The sequence below is a fragment of the Dreissena polymorpha genome, chromosome 8 (genome assembly GCF_020536995.1).
Source record: "Dreissena polymorpha isolate Duluth1 chromosome 8, UMN_Dpol_1.0, whole genome shotgun sequence".
In the NCBI taxonomy this organism is placed as follows: Eukaryota; Metazoa; Mollusca; class Bivalvia; order Myida; family Dreissenidae; genus Dreissena; species Dreissena polymorpha.
Genome location: NC_068362.1, coordinates 28,267,230 through 28,287,184, shown reverse-complemented (window position 1 = coordinate 28,287,184; position 19,955 = coordinate 28,267,230). Strand labels below are relative to the sequence as shown.

General features: G+C 34.2%; 1 long non-coding RNA gene across 1 annotated transcript; it reads right to left on the bottom strand.

The window, feature by feature from the left end:
* Window positions 1–14,910: 14,910 nt before the first annotated feature.
* On the bottom strand, window positions 14,911–19,552 carry LOC127841114 (uncharacterized). The gene is made up of 2 exons (XR_008030708.1): window positions 17,735–19,552; window positions 14,911–15,376 (listed from the first exon to the last, which is right to left on the bottom strand). It is a non-coding gene; the product is annotated as an uncharacterized LOC127841114 (long non-coding RNA).
* Window positions 19,553–19,955: the final 403 nt, after the last annotated feature.

Here is a 19,955-nt window from a genome sequence, read left to right as displayed (position 1 = left end):
TCTGTGTCGATTGATATTTGGAGGAAGATGACTACGTTTTGTGAGCTTCGGTTTCGGCGTCGTTGTTTGTAAACGTCATGAGATAACCTTTATGCAATGAGTTGCCGTAAAACCTAAATAAACACATAAATAAACATAATCGCCGCTATGCAACCGTGCGATTTAGACCAGTAGACTAGACTCGTTTTAATAAAATGCGATTACACAAATGAAATACAATATTTTTCTCGTAGAATAAATATAACAGGAATGATCTTTATCAAAATATCAATAAATCCGTGCTTCAATGTGTGATATTTGGTGAATAATATTTGTTAAACAATTGATATACAAATTGCGTAATGTTCTGATATAGAAATTCATTTATGTTTATAAAGCGTAATTTAAGTGTATTTTGTATTTATTATTTTTTGAAACTCATAAACAAATAATAGCAATTAAAGCAATACTACTTCTACTACTATTTATAATAATAGTAATAATAATAATAATTATTATTATTATTATTATTATTATTATTATTATTATTATTATTATTATTATTATTATTATTATTATTATTATTATTATATTATTATCACTTTAAATAGAAACGTTTTAGTGAAATATATACATTTTCGTTGATTTATGTGTCTTCCTCCTTAACACTTATTTACTCTACGATTCAACAGATTATCATCCAGCTACACTGCAAACGTTAAATAATACTGCGCATTCTTCGAACATTTACCAACATGATTGTAATTAATATCCAGTTCTGAAAGATGAAGGACTTCAAAATTTAATTCTTTGCATTTAATAACATTTATGAATTTATTGATAAGCACATTATAGCTAGTGTTTTATATTACCATGTATATTTCTATTAGCTAGTTTAACCTTTATTAAATACTAAAAACCAACAAGTAGTGTACACTTTATTGTTATAAAAAAATATGGACATTGTTTAGTTCACAGTGTTGGAAATGTCTGACGAGTTACACATTATAATATCATTTATGCAAACGAAAAGCCAGCCTCACTTACTAAATATGAGTCGAAGCAACTAAATATGACCCAACCATTTTTAAAGTTCATTGTATGTGCATAGTTTATGTGACATCAATATTAAAATGTTATTCATAATAATTACTTATTTTGCCAGGTATACAGGTCTTAACGTGAACTTTTCACAGACTTTGGCAGATATTGAAGTTTGTCGTTTTTAAATGCTTTATATTGATGATTGTAAACATAGGATCTAAAAAGCACAAGTAGAAAACAAGAATAAAATTGAAGAAAGAAAAAAGTATACCTCAAATAGGCTAGTACACTGACCCCCCGGAGTAAAAGTCTAACATTAGACCACTCGGCCATCCGTACTCGTACAATCATTCAATGAGTAATCGCTTTTTTTACTTTCTATAAGCAATCCTCGTAGTGTCGCATAATCACAAAATAAAACGACAACAACAGAACTCTCCAAGTCATTAAATCGTTTTGCGTTGCAGCGCTTTATAAAAGTCAAGCTTTTAAATCGTCAAACGATTCAAAAATTGATACTTTAAAGCATGGTAAATATTACTGTTTCCTCACAAATGTAATAACTACAATGAAAATTCGCGAATCTGAAACATTATTTTTGTCAATATACCAAAACGTGAAAAGGCCCCTTTAATATCACATGGATATATTGCTCGATATTCATACGTTTTCGAATTTGCAATCGTCACAAATCATTTAATTATCTGGTATACTTTAACACATATTTTGCAATTTGTGTACTTTAATCTCTTATTAGCGACTCAAATAATTTCTAGAGTTAAGCATGGTTTAGTACGTTTCTCCTTTCAATTTGTCAAAACAGTTCTCAGTTATATTTTTATGATCTTTCGTGTTTACTTTAATTTCTGCGTTACTGTAAGATTTCTTTCGTTCTAAATCAAATCAATATAATCTTCTCTTAAATGATGTAACAAACGAATATTTTAAAAATACAAGCACGTGTTATAGTCTAATAATCTTAAATTGGCAATTTCATTAAAGTTATTGTAACATGTATATGTTGACTGAAGAACAAACTATATTATTTGAGTAGCATATATTTGCGACATATAGCGTAATTTTAATTTATTCAGGTTTCGTTTATTGCATTGTCATATTTGTTTATAGATTTTTATATTTATACAACATTTTATTTATATGAATTCTTTGTGGAACGTATAAAAAAGGTTTGTTTTTTTACAATGACCTGTATTTAATGCTCGTAGAGGACGCATGTCGAAACCAAAAAGGATAAACCCATGGTGTGAACGTACTTATTCGTAAGCTGATAATACGGGCAAAAGCCCGCGTAGCGGGCGTTGACCGTTCATACATATGGAAATTTAAACATAAAATTGACATAGGGATGCATCTCAAAAGCGACATATATTTTCGCGATGCAATTATCTTCCTTGTTCTGTCTCCGTTTCTTTAGTTGCGAATTTATTTGATCCGATTAATTCAATATCTAAATGTTATTATTATCCTCACAAATAAAAAAATAAAACTGTTTAAAAAATGGATTTGCTAAATTCATGAAAATCGGCGTGGATTTGAGCTCTCAATTTTTTTAAGGGAGCTCCACTGCGCATATAGCGTCCGGTGTTTACTTGTCAGAATATGTGATGCATTTTCCATTCGCTCTCAGAACGCAGTTTTACGTGTGATTATTGGCAATATTCTGGTGAGTTCTGGTTGTTATCCATCAGAAACACATTTGTTCACAAAATTTAACGATATTCCGATATAACTGTTGAGTCTTTTAGCTTATTTTAAACGTATTTACTCTGCGTCTGCTCGCAGTTTGCCGATATCCCGAAAGGTAACATAGCACTATGTAAAGTGGAAACCTAAAACCACAAAATACAATACCGTTGGATTTTCGTACCAAAATCTTTCGTAACAAATCTCCCAGATTCGAAATCAACAACAAAAACAGGACATTTATAAATTGTCTGCATCATTAATAAATTGTTAAGATATTTGTTGGTTTTCTGTTTTTAGAAGCTGTTCTGCCAGGGCAAGAGCTGACCATCACCCAAGGCATTCTATCGAGCAACACTGACAGTTTTGGTTTCCAGAAATCAACAAATGAGGGATTCCTGAACTATCAAAGTTTTCGAGCTATACACACAGTTATTAGCTGTGTTGATCTTATTTATTGGTTCTGTTGGTTTACTTGGATGGAACATGTGTTTACTTTTATAGAACTTTGAAAAGTCTTTATCTGTCTATAAACAAAAATCAGCTATGGCATTATACGATCAGATGTGCAAACATTGTCAAAGGGTTGTTAAATTAACAATTTGAAGGCAATTATGCTGAAGAGATATGAAGGTTCCCATGCAAATTTAGTCTGTATATAGGCAAGTGTCTGCCAATAAATATCAAACTAGTAATACAAAACTTACCACTAGTATGCAAAAGTACTAAGTACCTGTTGTGATCATTTTTAGTTAGATAGTGTAATTCTAAACAGTAGCAAATAGCTTGTTTAGTTAATGCATAATGCCATTATGATTAATATGATTTCTTTTTTATTGTGTAATTAATAAATTGATTGTTACTTGTTGTCCCATGATAAAAAAGTGTGCGCTAAAAAATCAAAGCGCTGATGGCACTGAAGTTGTTCACTGTTGTATAATCTTACACGCAACTCAGTTTTCAAAATTATGTTATAGCTTTTTATATCGCAAGTTTGAAATGACCACACCCCATTCAAATTTATGAAGAGCGTGTCATAAAGCACAGGTTGAGATGTGGTGTGTTTTTTAAGTCATAAATAAAAAGATAATTTAAGCTGCATTTTGGGAAAACAGGGCTTAATGCATTTGCATTAATTATCAACTCAGTACCACCGACTGTCTTTTAACGAAAAACACCATAAAATCAGACAGTGTCGTCCTTGATTAGCTTGTGCGCGTTGCACAGGCTAATCAGTGTGCACAGGCTAATCTTATTTGACATTCATTAAGCCCCGTTTTCCCTGAAAGCAGCCAATTTGTACAGATTTCAATTATAAACACTAGGCTGGCCGATGTCGTCTTACAAGCTGGTAAATACCATTGATTAAATACACATACTGCAGTAGTAGAGCAAACGCTCCTAGCATTCGTCGTCTGCATAATTTTACTGCAGGAAGTGCAGACAGGCAGTGGTTATCGTTCCTAGCGTAGGATGCAGTGGTTACCGTCCTTAGCGAAGCTTAGCGCATACTGACTTGCAAAACATGCTCTGTAACTTTAGTCGGCCGTTAACGAGACCAACTAAAAACCAGCATTGTTAATTTCGTAAAAGGTAAAGAAATATTACTTAATTGATTCCACAGTTTTTCAAAAGATAACATCACTTTGTAATTTCATATACGTAAATATTATTATAAGTTGATGACAGTGTTTTAGTATTACTTATTGGGTAACTATTATTTTATGTGCAAATAAATGATATAAAGTGTTTTGTATCTCCACACAATACCATATACCTTTTTATATATGTACTGAATATATATACTTACATCATTTACATGACAGTGTTTAGTATTACTTATTGTGTGACTATTATTTTATGTGCAAATAAATGATGTAAAGTGTTTTGTATCTCCACACAATACCATATATCTTTTTATATATGTACTGAATATATATATATATACTTACATCATTTACATGCTTCTGCTAGCGGCTTAGCCAAGAAAGACAATGACTGACATATAAATAAGCTCATATAATAACTGATAATCTATGTTTTGTTGTATGTGTTATTTGAATGTTTAAATAAAAAAATATTGATGATATAATGTTTATTTGATTATGTTTATTTGCATTCAAATTGTAACTATACAGCTACAAACTAAGTGTATGAAGTTTAGACTGTGATTTATGATTGCTACAAAATGGCTAGTTTTTTACTGGCGACAAAATTTAAACTATTCGACAATAGTTTGCGAAAGATAAGTAGAGCCCTGCAAGATACTTATATTTATGAACTATTTTAATTGCAAAACAAGTATGCTGCCTTTTTGTTCCTCATAATTATACATTGATAATAAAGAAAAATCCTGTCAATCAAACTTGATTTGACACATCACATTATTTTGATTGTTAAATCAGTGTATGCTTAAATCAACTGCTTTAACAAACTTAAGTTGAATTGAGACATTTACTGAAACAAACTGTTTCCTGGATAGGACCAGTACTTAGTGCCTTAAGGGTGATCTAAAGAACGCTCCCACTTAAGGGATCAATGCAGAGACCTCCCAGTGATTTATCAGACACCATATCGACTATACCGCAGCAATCGAACCAGCTTTAAGTTCCTGCGGCTAGAAAACACACACAATTATAAGATGCTAGATCTAAAAGCTAAGAACATGTTACTCGTTTGAAGATTGAATTTTTTGGATGCATTACTTTATTATTGAAACAACTATAATATTTTGAACACAATAATGTCCATATATTTATTAAAAATACATGGTTATCAAAAAGCTTTTGCCCGTAAATTAGGTAGCACCTATAATCATATTAGTCCTCTCCATTATCCAAATGAAACATGTGTGTATCACAATATGGCTTGGACCAAATAAGAATTTACAAAACTCCACTAGACAATATGAATTGCCAATATATGGCACTATCGAAGCCTTCATCATACTGTAGCGAATTTGCCTGCCTTCGATCAGTTCTTTTAATAATAGTAGAATGTAACCACTGCTTTATACGGCATCGTTCTCTTACAGTTATTCGGATAAATTCATAGATCGGACACTCGCATTTCAATTTGTAATACATATATGTTATTCTGAAAGTAATAAAACAATTTGCATTATTGCCTTACAATATAACTTTTTACTGCATAACTATAATTGGTAACTCACTAATGTGAATTTAACATTGTTGATAGTATCTCATTGTTGTTTCATAAGGATGAAGTAAATTAGTTTTTACCCATCTTGTAGAATCGTTGCGTCTAGGTTATCACGTGACTTGTCGGTATATAAGCAGTGGCTTCTCTGCATTACATGTAGTTCGATTCCGAAGTTGGTTCTCAAGGCGTACACATCGAAAATTATATGGTAAACAACTGCAGCTTTCTGTCTACTGAGTAATTCCACATTGTGGTCGGAAAAGTGACAGAACTAGTTGTAAGCAAGGGCTTGTCTGCTGAGTAAACCTAGGTGTAAAAGCGACAGTCTATATCTAACGCTTACAGTTTAAGCTTTGACGTTCGTCTACGCAAATGGTCTCAGACCAGGACCATCCATAGTTTCAGACTAGGCTCATCCATAGTTTCAGACTAGGCTAATCCATAGTCTCAGACCAGGCTCACCCATAGTTTCAGACCAGGCTCATCCATAGTTTCAGACCAGGCTCATCCATAGTTTCAGACCAGGCTCATCCATAGTTTCAGACCAGGACCATCCACAGTTTCAGACTAAGCCCAACCATAGTTTCAGACTAGGCTCATCCATAGTTTCAGACCAGGACCATCCATAGTTTCAGACTAGGCATATCCATAGTTTCAAACCAGGCTCATCCATAGTTTCAGACTAGGCTCATCGAGAGTCTCAGACTAGGCTCATCCATAGTTTCAGACTAGCCTCATCCATAGCCTCAGACCAGGCTCATCCATAGTTTCAGACTAGGCTCATCGAGAGTCTTAGACTAGGCTAATCCATAGTTTCAGACTAGGCTCAAGGCTAATCCATAGTCTAAGGCCAGGTTCATCCATAGTTTCAGACCAGGCCCATCCATAGTCTCAGACTAGGCCCATGTATAGTCTCAGACTTGGCTCGTCCGTTGTTCTTATTGATTAGCGTGTTATATTGACCCAGTTTTGTTGATTTCTACTGTGATTCATTATATGCACCAATCATTGTTCCAAATCCTTTGTTTCTAATCACACTGGTAAAGCAGCTAGGCGAAAATATTATATATCCTTAGCCAGCGGTAATTCTAGTCTGGTCAAAGTTACCTTGCACGTTACAATACATATATGACTGTGCCATAACGATATACATTAAGTAACCATTTGACACACGCGGATGCAACGATGCTACCAACCTCTAGTCCATACAAATAAATTCTGCAAAATCCATTTTAGGGTCGGATATTTGTTGTTCATAGACTTCAACTGGAGGCTTGTTTTAAACCAATACAAATTGATTATATTCATGTTTAATTTTATGCAATAATCTTGATTAAATATATTGTACAAATATTCCGACCAAACAACGTTGAAATTAAATAAACCTTCCTCAAGTCATTACAACGAATGGAAGACAGACTTTTTGTTGCGTATTCTAGGATAATCCGAAGTTCGGCTTCATACCAGTAAATATTAATTAAATTGATGTATTATAACTTGATGTGAATGCCAAGGGAAATGCAAAATACTGATTCATATAAATTATACGACTGTATAAAATTGTGTTGTTATTTAAATCTGGTTTCGATTTACTTCATTTCGATGATTTCTTCCCCGTTTAAATGAACATTCACATTAACTCGTTAATTAAATTTACATTATATTATGTACAATGGAAACACCATTATCTTTGCAAATATTTACACTCCTGAGTCGTTGATACACGCTCTAGGGATTCCCTAACATTCCGCAACGTTATATGCTCATAGCCTAGTGTATTTTATTGGTTTGGTGTCACAAAGAAAGGATCGTCCTTTGTAGAAAACTGCGTACGCAAGAAATACATGCGACCTGATGAATTACAAACTTTAAACAATATCAGTAGTTTAATGGACGTAAGGAAATCTTGCAAAACTGTACGGATAACAATTGGATATGTGACCATAACGAACCTGTATAACAGTAATACGACTTTTAACGTCATATTTACTCAAGCTCTGTAATACACATGCGACACATCCAACTGGAAATAGGTTAGCTAAGACCTCGCAATGTCAATCGCTGCAACGCGCGATACCAATAAGGAATATTCAAGCAATTAAAATATTCCGAAGAACTATAGACCGCTTCTTAATCTTCAATAGGAGTTAGTATTTCCAAGAAGTCATAAACTAATTTGCCACCACTTTCGATCACGAACGTGTATCGGTCATTGTCTTCTTTGTGGACTACATGGGGTCCGCTAAATATTTATTAAAACATGTTTTATGGTGTTTCGAAATAATTGAGCGAATAATTTTGAAAAACATTATTGTGACATTCAAATCAATAAAACCTCGTAAATATTTACAAAACGTTTCCATCATATAAAAATAAGGCACCGTTTACAAATGTTTACCAAGCAACCATTGTCAAAACACCATGTTTTAAGTAATCGGAATGTGGCACATTAGCAGCCGGTGAATTGAAGGATTATTGTTTTACAATACGGTGCTTAGTCCAGATTATGCAATAAACATATTAATACAATACAACTTATGTAAATAAAGTAATTAAAAAAGGGAACATACATCACTGCAGGAAATATCATACAGATATTTATTATTCATCATAAGATATTATTAATACCCAGGTTAAGCCTTTTGCTCTATATCGAAATAAAATATCCCCAATATCCCCCAAAATATGGTCCATAACCTCGTGCCTGAAGTTGGTTTGATGTCGAAAAAAACACCTCCTCTTTTGCAAATTTGCTTAGGTTATCTAACTGTATTTCTCGGGGTATGCAAACGCCTAGCCAAGTAATTTGATGCATTTCTAGTAATTGAAATTGATGTTGAAATGGCTTACAACAGGTACACCCGAACTTTGTTACAGTTATACCAAGAGTGTCTTTCTGTTTGGCCATGCTTTTTGACAAACATTTAATCACTTTGTCAGTCAATAGATGGTACTTAGGCATACGTTCGTTCAAGGCTGAAAGCTCCAACGAGCGACTCACAGATGAATACGTACGTAGCGATTTCGACAATTCAAGCAATTGAAAATACTCCGAACACATGTGTACCGCTTCAGAAACGTCGACTGGACGGAGTGTTTTGAATCGAAGAAACTCCAAGATATGACGAAATATCTTGCCGTCGCAATCGATCACGTAGCGGCCATCCTTGTCTTGGTTGATCACGTGACGTCCGCTAAACATGGCCGCCAGCATGCTGTCAGGGTATTTGGTTAACGTTGAGCGAGTTGTTGTGAAGTGCCTTCCTCCAACATTCAAATCAATAACCTCGGTTACCTATAGACAATACAGCGATAACATCTTCAGAACGTAAGCATGCAACCCGATTTTTTCAAATATTAAACGATGTATGCATACGAACGACGACCGGGAGTATACTATTGTGCCGATATGATGGTGATTAATATACTGACTTCGTTCAAATACTATCAGGAAAGGAAGCACAACATTTATTTAAAACGTGTATTACGAACAAAAGTTCGTTTTGCATTATAAGAACTAATACAATGGCCACCAACTGGTGTCATCAGAAAATTGTTTCTGCTATTTTAAACATGGTACAATTATAGTTCTTTGTTTCATAAGTCGACCCTTGTGTGCCATGTTTTCAGCATATCGCTAATCATATCAGTAATGTAGCCAACATTTGACTGCTCTCTTATGATGGAATTGTGCACACTTCTTGCTATTGTTTACCTTCACGCGTGAAATGTTTTCACCTCAATTACGTCTCTTTACCTTTCTAAGTTACGTCAGTTTTATGTAAAATGTATTAATGCATTATGTGTGCTATGCTATTCTAAACATTTCCGTGGAATACTGCGCAACATGTAAAATTTAAGAATAGAATATATTATCTTTTTCTAAAATTTGAATTCGAAAGCGACCTTTAAAAATTGTGTTTGGGAGGAAATCAATGCTCATGTCGTTGCTATAGAGCATTGGAATAATCCAGCTACCAAGCTAGCTCAACTGATTTAGCTTTAAATGTTCCGCCCTGACAGACGTTGGTTGAAGAATACAATGCGTTCACTCTTCATCATGGTATTACTATTGCATCACATACATTATACAGAAAATCCTCATAAATGTCCACATACTTTAATTGAGTGTTTATTTCCGAGAGATCGATTTTGCTTTCACATGGTATTCGTATTTTACATGTATAGTCTAAACAAATTACATTTCTTTACCAATCACCAAACGACTAATTAAAATCCCTGCAATGCAATAGTTAATGCGTTGGAAGCTTTTGTTAAAATATGATATCACCTAATAAATCTTCTTTGGTGGTGCTGCATGAGGCACTTTCCCAGTCTTCTGAATGGTTTGCTTATTTGAGTATACAACATCTTTAACATCCAGAAGCCACAAATGCGTTTATTCATAGATAGTTTATTGCACGGCTTGTAATAGTCCAGCTATTTCTTATTTTTATTTCCCATTAAAAGCCAAGACTAAGAAACATTGTTCAAGTACATGTATATCAATATACTTGTATGTGTGTGACTAGGGCGGTAATGATGTCTCGTTTTGAGAATAAACAATTCACACGACACATATAGTGATCTATCTTATTTCTAAACTGCTAAATGTACAAATGGTTTATGGTGATCCACATAAGGTGGTTAAGAGATTCCAAAAGTCTTACAGATGTCGGATTAAGGGAAGTCGAGTGGGCGAACAATACTCAAGCTTGGTAATATTTGGATTATTGACCACACAGCTGTTTGCTATTGACGTAATTAAACATTTTGTTTAAAGAAGAGTGGAACTGATTCCAGACTGATGTAGACATGTGTTAGAAAATAAGTTGTCCAAAGGTATAACTAACCATTTGATAGAGTTTTGCCACCGTGATGATAAATGTACATTTTGATGCAAAAAAGAATATGTATAGTTTGCTATATAACCATTCTGAAATTCTTCTTGAACTATCAATTTTTTTTATATCATTTGAAGGAAGACAAACATCCTTAAATGTCATACAATAATGCAAAATAACATCATTATATACCAATATATTCAAATGTAAATGAAAAATATTTGAAAAAGTAAAAGTATTCTATGTTGAGTAATTTTGTAAATTGTAACATTGTATGTGATAATGAAAAAAAAATATATATTAATTTGAAAGCAAACCTTATATGAATTTAAATGCAACTTTCTTAAACGGTTTTACGCATGGAACTTTGTAAACCCGTCAGAAAACATTGTTTTTTCTATGTTCATTAAATATTTCTATCAAACAACTGTTATTTAATGTTTTGCTGCAAAAATCCTCTAATATGGCAAGCGGTTCGACGCATAATCCCAAGAAACTAGGTTTCTCATGAGAACCTAGGTTCTCAGAATGAGAACCTAGGTTCTCATGAGAACCTAGGTTTTCAAATGAGAATCTAGGTTCTCATGAGAACCTAGGTTTTCAAATGAGAACCTAGGTTCTTGTGAAAACCTAGGATACCAAACGAGAACTTAAGTTCTCAGAATGAGAACCTAGGTTCTCATGAGAACCTAGGTTCTCATGAGAACCTAAGTTCTATGTGTCTATGAGAACCTAGGTTCTCATGAAAAACCTAGTTTCTCAGAGAACCTAGGTTTTCAGAGAACCTAGGTTTTCAGAGAACCTATGGTTCCCAAATGAAAACCACGGATATGGCAAGCAGTTCGACGCATAATCCCAAGAAACTAGGTTTTTCATGAGAACCTAGGTTCTCATTCTGAGAACCTAGGTTCTCATGAAAACCTAGGTTCTCATTTGAAAACTTGGGTTCTTGAAGCCATGTGCAATCTACAAGCGATAACCTAGGTTCTCATGAGAAACCTAGTTTCTTGGGATTATGCGTCGAACCGCTTGCCATACTCTAAGCTTGATTCCAGCTTACTACAGATAAAGACTGAGGTCACAGTGATAGAACAGAGCCGTAAACGTTACAATTCTGGTTATACGGAAATTCATTGACATTGGTTTCCTTGTAATAGTATCGGGGAGACAGAAAACGTCTTCGTGAAATTAAACAGTAAACGTTTACAGTGTGGAGTCGGTGAGCTCTATTTTATTAAGGCAGTAAAGAAGGTAACTAACAATTTGTATAGTGAATTACACATTTGTCAAGATTTTAGAGACGACCTCATTCCAATATATACAATGTGGAACTTCAGACATGCAAAACAAAAAGACATAAACAAACTGAAAAAAAATCCGAAAGTTGGCGATAGCACGCGGTTAACAACAATTGTCAACGGGTATAGGAAAACCAACCGAGAATATAGCATGCTTAGCGCGAGACGAATTAAAATATGGAAACCGAAGTTACATTCGTAATAAAACTGATTTCATCAAGTGGAATTTTACAACTCATCACTCGTGTTGTTTAAAAATGATCATGTTGAAATCGATAGAACAATGTAGACTTAATTTTATTGAAAGTATTTATTTCTTCTACAACATCGATTTATATATGGAGTGGCAATGTTTTAGTGACTAAATTTTAATTATTTATCAAGAATATCTTAGGTCGGGGCGGACGGTTTCAATCAAACCGGTATTATTCTGCAGCGTGTTTTACAACTTTTCGGGTGTCGGTCCGAAAGACTAACGATGTTCAATTATGAAGAATATGACTTACGTCATGTAATTCGGTAAGACTTGCGTCATTCTTAATTTCTCGCGCTTTGGACATCATCAGTTCTTTTATTGCTCGTTAAAAATCACTATTGAGTAATTGAATATTATTAAACGCGTGATCAATATATTATTTTGCTATATCATAAGCTTTATCATTTGCAATACCCTAAATGACGTGATATCAAACAACAGATGATTGTTTTGTTTTTAAATATCATTAATGAAATAGTTTTTTAATCAGAATTTTATACTATCCAATTCAGGATAGACAAACTTAAAGAAAGAGAATCGATGAACATGATGAAATTTTCTGAAGTGCGTTTGGCAAAAAAAAGTAAAGCCAAGTACATGGATATTGCTTGAGCGGAAAATATGGCTGCTTTTCTGGGTATGTCTTATCTTTACTGATAATAAGTTACAAAATAGGGCAAAATTAACACGATCTTCATCATTTTGATCCGTGGATAAGGGGCGTTGTATGTCCAAGTACATAGTGGTAAAATACCTAATGTGTTACCACTTTGTCTTCATTAGATATACATGACGTACTAAACACTGCAAACAAATATAATTGTTTACTGAAGATTCCTTTTGTCGATACTCAAGAACAGGGTCGTGTCCGAACGGAGGGTTGGTAGGTATATTACCTGCTATTGTTGGACGATTGTTATTTCTTTAAGTTACATGACAATGCAACACATTAGTACTGTAGAATTAACTACACCAATAAATATAATAATGCACGTATTTACCAACAACTTCAATAGAACAAAACACAATTAAAGCTTTTGGTTATGCTTATTATGAGTTGAAACCTATTGCTTTTTTACCATCGTGTACAGCCTCTGGGTAGAGAATTAGAGAATCTGGGTAGAGAATTATTTTTAAAGAAATAATTAACGACTAAGAAAATTGATGAAAATTGATGGGATAAATCGAATACTAGGTCGGTGCCGAATAAAGCGCCAAGGCTCGTGGTTCAGATTATCTAAGCCTCGCAAAATAAACTTCGCTTTATTCGGCACCGACTTAGTATTCTCTATATCATTGTGAGACCCATTACTGTCCGATGAGGTGCATATTTATAAACAGGCCCTTTTCTCAACAATTATATTGCAATATAATACACACATGCCGCTTTTGTTTATAGATGAACATTTGGGTTAGCGTTTTTCATCATATGGAAGGCTTTTTTATTTAAGAAAAAATATTTTTCTATCATGGTTTGTTGTCGAATAACCCACAGTAAGGAGATGCGTAGGAATTAAATCACGAGTGCGAAGCCCGAGTGATTTGATAGCACGCATATACAACTTACTGTGGGTTATTCGACAACAAACCATCATAGAAAATATTATTTCGATTCTAACACGATTCTGATTGATTTGGTACAAGCTTTAGGACGTGAACTATATTTTTCAATACTCCGCCCTTCTTAGTACAAAGTTCACTATTTAGTGACGTCATTGAATTGTACAAACATATGACGTCGTTTTATTCATAAATATTTTGCAAATGACGTCACTTTCATTGAAACAACAATCGTAGAAACTTAATGACGTCACGTTTATTGATGCTACTGAAAAGCTGACATGCCATAAATGTTTTCTGAATTACGTTTCCTAACAAATACCATTCTTTATAGGCGTGGTTATGCCACTTATCACCAAATATACAATTTGTTGTTTTATTACATTTATATACATGCTACATTTATTGCATTTCTTTCAGAGCGGGTTTAAGCACGTGCATTTTACTGCAATATTTTCTTTATTTATTCGGAACTATTTTCGAAACATTAAGCTCCGCCCATAAGTTATTGCAGAATTACCCACACTTGATTTCCTTCTTTGTCTATAGAAAACAAGGCGTGTGCCATGTTAGAATAAAAGGTAAGTTATGTGTTAAGAGATGTTATATTGTCGATATGCCCTCAACAAACAGTAACGTGTTAGAATAAACGTTATCGGATCAATAGTAATCAAATTAACGTTAGTTGAATAATGTAAAATTTCCAGTCCGACGCGTCTATACTATATGCTGCTTATCTGGAGTTTACGATAAAAAGACCTTTCGTTCTTCTTATTCCAACATTGTACGCAGTGTTGTCCATTTGGTAACGATACGACCAACACAAACCTTTTGAAAAACAAAATATTTCGGTACTCATGCTCGCTTATGTAGATCATCACCTCGATCCAACAACAATTAAAGACGGATCAACATGAAACAGTTGATGAATTACAGAGCTGTGTAAGTATGTTGTTCGATTTTGCCTTTCTTTTTGAATACGCTCTTGCTCTTGCGAGCGCAATATAAAAAAAATTTTGACAATTATAAATTATCAGTTTACAATATTACAAATGAAGCTTAATTGTTTATAGCACATCTTTTATTCTATCAAATCACACAAACACAATTGCTGAACAAATGAATAGGAAATGTATATAAATATTTCCGTAAAGATTCAATTAGTTCATCTGATACATCATTAAATACATGCATAAGGAAATGATAGTGCAAACATATATACATAATAAGGAAAATGAATCATGCATTAAAAGGAAGAACATAGGATTTAAGAATCCAACAAAGTGTTCGTGTGTGTGTGTGTGTGTTGGGGGGGGGGGGGGTATTAAGTCTTTCTTCACTTTATAGGGCACAAAACGTATGATATGTTTAGATATAGTGTATGTCACGTAGCGGCCATCTTTGTCTTTGTTGATGAGGTGACGCTCGCTAAACATGGCCGCCAACATGCTGTCTGGGTATCTGGTTAACGTTGAGCGAAGTGTTGTTATATGCTTTCCCCCGATAATGAAATCGAGAACCTCGGGTAGCTATTAACAAACAATAACTTATTCATAAATGCATTGTTATGAAAACATGACGTTTAAAAAAACGTGACATACACGTTACCGATTTATAGGAGAAGATGGATTTGACGTTTATGCCATTTTTTTCAAACTTACTTAAAGTGATATTATGGGCATCTAACAGTTTATAGGTATCTATCGCAACCGTTGTTGTTTTTTTTTTTTTTTTTTTTTTTTTTTTTTTTTTTTTTTTTTTTTGGTGTTTTCACTTCATATACACTTATGTTTGTTAATGCAGCATCAACATACTAAAACAATATCCTGAAAAGAGAAAATTAATGCATTTGAATATCAACCGTTCTTTCGTTTGACAACTGATCACGCATGTACAATGTGAACCTAAATTTGGTTGCATATTCGTTTATACGACACAAAGACACAATTTTTTTTTACGTATCATTTCGGCTTACATGGCTGGGTGTGTCACGTAAAATATCGAATATAACATATATTTTTATAAACAACTGGACCAGAATGACGTGTTTCCGGTCGTGAGACGTGGTAGTGAAAAATCGTAAACAAAGAAAAATTATTTTTATTAGCACATTTAATCAACATGAACAGACATCAGACAGGTTATTCGAATGGTATTAGCACAGGTTCACGATTTGCACCACTAAATAGCGAAAATTCCCAGGAAGAAATGCATAAATCGAGAAATGACAAGCGTTAACGTCAGGAGTCAGCGGGTGGGGTGTCGACCTTCAGACACTCATCTTCGGCGGATAGCTCCCCGATACGACAAATGTACTCCACCGATAACTTACAGCATTTAAAGAGCAAAATTGACACTATATTAGATGGCATGAAAATTATGGGTTTGCTAAAATGCCGTGTTGACAATATCGAGTACAGTTTGTACTACAATTGTGCTGCACAAAATATCACCCACGAACGTGTACTACTGCTTGAATACATGACATTAGAGCTTGAGGCCCGGCAGAGGGAAAGCTTCATACTTATTGCGGGGGTAGATGAATGCGAAAACGAAAATTGTTTTAATACAGTTCATGAATTTCTGCGAAGGTCACTCAACATTGACAGAGGTGAAATCTCAGTCCTGCGCGCCAATCGTGTCGGCAGACGCACAAGCACAAACAATACACGACCACGGCTAATTCGAGTCATGATGAGCCACCCAGGCGACGTGGACGACCTCATGAACAGCGCACGACGACTTGCCGGAACCAACTTAAGCCTGTTGAGAGACTATCCAAAAGAAAGAAGCGACGCCAGGAAGCAGCTATGGCCCACATTCAAGGAAGCTAGGTCAAAGCATGGCCCCCGTAACGTCCAAATGCTTTTCCCAGCAGCACTCCGAGTGAACAGACGAATCGCCGAGGATTTATTTCCAGAGAGGTACCCTATCCTCAAAGGGTCAAGAATATCAAACACCCATGAGCACATCCATAACTCGGTAGCGTCCAGTGTAAAAATGCTCCGCCAGACAGTAAACCATACCCCTCCAAAGCCTACACGACCCGCCCCAAAACAAATCCTCAAACACATGCTAACAAATCACCCATACAACTCGCAGACGAAAGGTTTAGACAACAGCCAGCAGACCTGACCATTAAAATGCAGAATCCAACCGCTCCGCCGAGACCAAGATCAGCATCAATCTCGCCTCGCGGAAAGGGACCATCCAAACCCAAGCAAACGCTGCCATCAAATGTGACTTTAACGGACAATGCTGGAAACATGTCTGATGAGGAGGCGACCAATGGCGACCCACCAAACTCCCCACCAGTGAACAGTATAAGGTGCTAGGAAAACACCGGGACAGTCAATCCGCATATTGCAAAAGCCCGTTTTGACAATGTTTTATCGTCCATTCATTCAATACCAAGATATAATCAAAACATAAAAAATGTAAAGCACAACTGTCCCCGGTACGACTTTTTTACAAAGATAAAATTTGGTTATAGTATGAAACTTCACTTATGCCTCTGTTATTGAAAACATGCTTTCAACTATGTATATCGAATAACATGTGATAGAACGCAGTCTCACGACCAATAGCGATGTTTATGCTTATGCCATGTCTGTTATTATCATGTAACGTGACAGAAATAAAGATATTGAGTGTGTGTGTGGTAGCAAGATGAGTTGCAGATAATTGGTCAGTAACCACATTTTAACTTACTCATTTGACCTGTTAATTCTTTTCAGCTCAATTCAGCAATGAAAAATGCCCATAATATCACTTAAATATCATGTGATTAGTTATTATATTCCTTATAAAAATTGAATGTGAAGACGCATTCAAAACTTTCACTGTAAACGAAAACAAGTATGTAAATATGTTAAATAATAACCTACCTTTTCGGCCATATTCGCTTACTGTCGAACAACAAAAAGAATTTACTCAACAACTCATGCGAAAATTTCGAGGAATAAACTGGTTTTGATAAACTTGAACAATTGACGAATGTAACACCCCATTAATTATACAGGTAATAAGCACGGGTTATATCCGTAAGTGTTGGATTATAAAACTTGATGTTTAAACGCACTTTGCCTGCACTGATGAAACTAAAGATACCAAAATGTATACAGAAAAAAAGCGTATTGACTAAAAACTTTACATCTATTGAGAGTCATCTTTCATTCATACGCAAAAGTATGATATGTCTTTTGTTAAATGGTTGTATACGAAGGCTATGGTTACAGATCTATTAAACCCGAAAGTGAAGCGGTATACATCACATTTTTACAATAAATATTAGTTAAGTTTGAGGAAGAACTTGGATAAAGACTGGCTAAAAAGACATAAGATTAAAGGGTCACATATAACAGTTGTTTTAATCAAATTATTGACTGGGTTTATTGACTATCATATTATTCATTTTTTTAAATTATAATACGGTTCCATTTTTTGTAAAAACCATCCTTTTTTATATTAAAAGTTGTACATACATTAACATTTTGTGTAGTTTTGTTATTATTTTATATAACTAGAATTTATACTTTGCACAACTATTTATTATTAAACTATTATTATTAATTTCTTGATACTCTAATGTTGTTCTTTATTTTTTTAACATGATTGTCTACATTATTCTTGTTTTAAAATAAAATATATTGATCAGGGTTTTAGTATTAAAGTATTATATAGAAGCCTGGCACATCTGCGTTTAAATATTAAGTTTTATAATCCAACACTTACATATATAACATCTACTCATTACCTGTGTAATTGATCGGATGTAATATTCGTAAATTGATCACGTTTATGAATTACTTAATTCGTCGAGAGTTTCGCATTAGTTTTCGGGAAAATTCTCATCTGTGTACGACAGTAAGCGAACATAGCCGAACATGAAGGTTAACTATTTCACATATTTAATTATAGACCTGTTTTCGTTTACAGTGAAAATATTTAATACCTAATCACATTGTTTCATTCTTATTAGAAATATGATACCAAATATATTTATAATAAGTTTGAAAAATCGATTGTCGAAGTCATCTTCTCCAATTATTCAGTACGTGTATGTCCCGTTTTTATTTACTTTAAACAGTCTCTCAACAATGTTTACATGCTTAAATTAGTTTCTGTTGATTTTAACTCAAAGTTCTTGCTTAAAAATAAATATTTTGTATTGTATAATCATATAATTCTTAACAGTCGAGCGGGGCCTTTAAATAAACGAATCCTCGTAAGACCCACGTGAACAGTGTAAGAAAACCATATGGGATGAGCAATACCAAAAGCTTAAAGAATCAATGTTGGACAAAACGCTTTTGAATAGGTCCTTTTCGGAGTGTTGTAACATAGATCCATCTGGTTGCCTCATGAGGGACCACACTTAGCAATCTGTCCCATTAGAGTTGTCAGTTAGAGGCCCGAAATATAATGATACAACATACCTTTACGGGATTTCAGTACAGGTAATTCATAAAGGTTCTATATCGTACTCAATCCGCATCATGTAGATGCTGGATAGGATGCAATTTCATTGTTTGATAATACTATTAAAAACAAAATATGTAGAATGATCGTTCAGATCAAATAAGACATTAAAACATCATAAAAACTGATGGAGAGCAGTCATTATACAGTTTTTATTCATAACAATATTAGTATCTTTCAGCTGCATATTATTTGATTTGATTTACTGACTTTGATTTACATTTGATTTACTTACCCTTTTCTTGCGTTTCTAGGCAGTAAGAACATTACCCTACCACGGATGTTGGCTCAGTGCACTCTTAAATTTAACATCAGGTATTGTATGTAGTTTTGAAAGAGCATTATCATTGCAAATAAGGATTAAACTCGGGGAATAGTCTCCACCTACAATATACACAATGTTGGATCCATAACCAAGTATCCGCAATTGGTCTGCTGCCATAAATAATAATTCGTCTTTTTGCCATTCCAGCGTTTGATCGAAATACGAAATGCAAACATGCGTACATGCCAGTGGTGAAATTTTCTCTTGAAGCTCTTGTCTAACATAGAAGATACGTTCATTACGTTCATTACGATGAATATTACCCCGAGCAACAGTTATCAAGACATTATCGTTTTTGTTTG